The sequence below is a fragment of the Crocuta crocuta genome, unplaced genomic scaffold (genome assembly GCF_008692635.1).
Source record: "Crocuta crocuta isolate KB4526 unplaced genomic scaffold, BGI_CrCroc_1.0 scaffold409, whole genome shotgun sequence".
NCBI classification, from domain to species: domain Eukaryota; kingdom Metazoa; phylum Chordata; class Mammalia; order Carnivora; family Hyaenidae; genus Crocuta; species Crocuta crocuta.
The window spans coordinates 1,837,582-1,840,862 of NW_027528006.1; positions in this window are offsets into that span (position 1 = coordinate 1,837,582).

Consider the following 3,281-nt stretch of genomic DNA (forward strand, 5'->3'; position numbering starts at 1 on the left):
AATGAATTCATAACTCATATGCTCTCATGAGTCCTCAGCCGTCAGATTCCTCTGACATACAAGGCACTTGAACATCATGGACATCTAATGATATAGAGTCAAACATGATGGCAGTCCTATTTCTAAGATGACTGAAAAAAAATCATTCTAAGTTAGCCCAGTGGATTTCAGCCTGAAACCATTCATTTATCAATGAACAGACATGGAAACTGGCTAGAAGACATTATCCTCAAAATTTAGGCCTGTCCTGGGGGCACACATGTGTCTGGAGTGAATTAGGAGAAGGATAGGATGATAAAGAAAAGCAAGTGACAGGAGGAAAGTAGAATTTAGGTCTGGGGCTGAGGAATGGGAAGATAAAAATTTGCAGAGCCTAACTTGCTCTTACCTGTAATTCTTATCTCCCCAATCTGTCTGTGAGCAAATAATCAGTCCCTGATTTCTAACTTGGTCAAAAAACTTTCTAACTCATGCAGTAAATTCAGAAATAAAAGAGAAAATTAAACAATGGAAGAAATTTATCCATTCTAGCCACAAAGCCTAGTTTCATGACTGGTTCACCTTTTTAAATATATTCGCTAATTCTGTCTGTCTGTCTGTCTCTCTCATTGCTTTCATTCTGTTCTAATCTTCTTGCAAGTTCTTGTTGCTAAGGAAGCTTTTTATTTAAGCTTGCATTTTAAACAATTTTAATCAACAGTTTGAAAGTAAAATGAAGAAACTTGACTTTTTCCCTTGCTGACAACTGAAATTTTTATTTCTTTTATTTTTGAAAAAAAATTTTTTTGAGAGAGAAAGCACATGCAATTTGGGGAGGAGTAGAGGAAGGAGAGAGAGAATCTCAAGCAGTCTCCATTCCCAGTGCAGAGCCAGACATAGGGCTCGATCTCATGACCATGAGATCATGGCCTGAGTCGAAATCAAGAGTCAGACGCGTCATTAACTGACTGAGCCACCCAGGAGCCCCTTTTGGTGACAACTTAAAATTAATTAATGTATATAACATACACATTCTCAAAATTTAAAAAAAAAAAGCAGCGTATTTTCTTTTGAGATTTTAAATGAATGACAAATGGCCTAAAAGCTATACCTGGGGCAAACAGTGACTTCTGACCCTGTTTAGACATTTCTTTGCTGTATTTTGGAAACATGTTAAGCAATTCTGTTATATTCATTTAGAACAGACATTGAAACTGAGAAAGATTCTGACTAAAATAACTGCCTGGTCATGATTAAGATTAAGTTGAAATAGAACAAATAAAAGGATTGGCTAGAAGAAAAGAGAAAGTGACTTAAACTCAGTTAGCATAACATTTCAGATGGTATATTTTTAAATTATTATAAAATTTAAAATTTATGTTAAAATATACATTGTCATACCCATGACTGAAAATAGAGTGATTGGAGAAGCATGCAGAATGGGAGAAGAGTAGGGAACATCTTTAGTCTAATAAAGAAAAGCTGCCTGAGTAATCGGGCCTTTCTTAGGAATAACTGTGCTTTAGGCAGTGTTTGTTTTTATCCATTCCCTTGGCTTCCTTCTGTCCTTGGCACCTGGTATCCTCATATAACCCCTTGGATTTCCAAAGTCCCCACTTTGCTAGATCAGAGCACTAAATTGTTCATATTTTCCCTATTTTTTACCATTGAAGTTTGGCCACCTATACTTATTTCTTAGGGCTCTGGTTTTTGATTAGTTGAAAACAGATGGTGTCTGAGTCAGGATGGAGCTCGCTGAAAAAGGAGATTTAGCATAGACTATGGGAAGTAGAATGGTAGGGGTTATCCTACAGAATTAGAACACAGCTAGGCCTAATGGTTTCTTGATTTTGCTTCTTTCAACTATTTTCTGTTCTCTGCTTCCTTTCTTGGGTTGTTAACCCCTCACGAGGGCATGCAGTTGTCTTCTTTTGTCTTTATCCTTGCTTCTCTCGTGTTAATTGGCTTCACTGCTGCTCAGTATTTTAGGAAAGCACCTTGATTAACCCCATTCATTTTTTCATGCTAAGTCATGGGTTGACCCATGCCATAGATTCCCTTCCTGAGGGGCTTTCTCTTCCCCCAAAATGTGGCTGTGGCTGACAGGAACCCATTGGATCAGAGACTCCTGGCAGGGCAGAATTTCCTTTAAAGGGGCAGGAAAGCAATCCTAGTATCTGGAACAGATGTTTTGGGACATTTGGGAGTCTCGAAGCTCTTCAGACTCCGGGGCAGCCCCGCTGAGTGACGGGCAAGTTTGGCAGCACATCTTGCTTCCTTTAACTAATCTGGTGTGTTTGGGAGACACTGAGGGGACAGGAGGAATCTCAGAATGCTTTCTTCAGCATCAGTAGCACCTTATAAGTCTCACTTGAGAATACTTTCCCTCATCTGAAATGGTGATTACATTCTGCCTAAATTCCAAGACATCTTGGCTTCCCCGCGAGGTGTAGGTGAACACTGACCAACATGCATGCCTCTTAGTGTGTTTTATTGATTACATAACTTATCTAAAAAGATAGGTCAGCTCTGGTGAGTTTTCCCTAACACATTTTTTCTGTGTTAGCAGCTGGAAGACTTGCTCGCGTGTGTGATGTGAGCAGCCTTGGGAAGAAAGAAATCCCATCCTCTGCTTAAGGAGCTCTGAGAGAATAAACACGGATAAGTGTAAGGAGGTCAGCTGTCTGTCCCTTGGTGCCACATCTTCATCACAGCCCCAAGCAGCCAGCCGATTGCGCCTGGTTACCCAGACCTAGTCCCTTTCGCTGTCTGCCTCCTTCTGAAACACACACACACACACACACACACACACACACCTTCCTTTTACTCATGAAATTTATTATCCAGTGTCAAATCTTACTTCCTTATGTACATCTAGCTTTACACGTGAATTTTCTGCATGCAGAGCCAAGCTCTCTCCCTTTCCCGATCTGTAACATCATTCAAACAGGCGTTCAGACAATGTGACAATGCCTCAGTGAGTTTCAGGATGTTTATTTCTTTTGGGCGAACATACATCCGCTAGTTCAGTCTTTCTCTGTCTCTTTGGCTCTTTGCCTCTCTCTCTCTTTCTCTCTCTCTCTCTCTCCTCTTACGTGCAAACATACACCGACTCTCTCACAACATGTACAAATAAACGTCTCGGAGGGCTCCCGAGTTCAATGTCACGCTGGGCAGAAGTGGAGCGAGAGAGTGCAGGGAGAGTGCGCGCTGTGCGGGCGGGGAGGGAGCCTTTGCGGCCAGCAGAGGGCAGCCGAGGGGAGGCGCTGGCGCGCGAGGGCTGAGCGGAGCCTCGCCTCGCT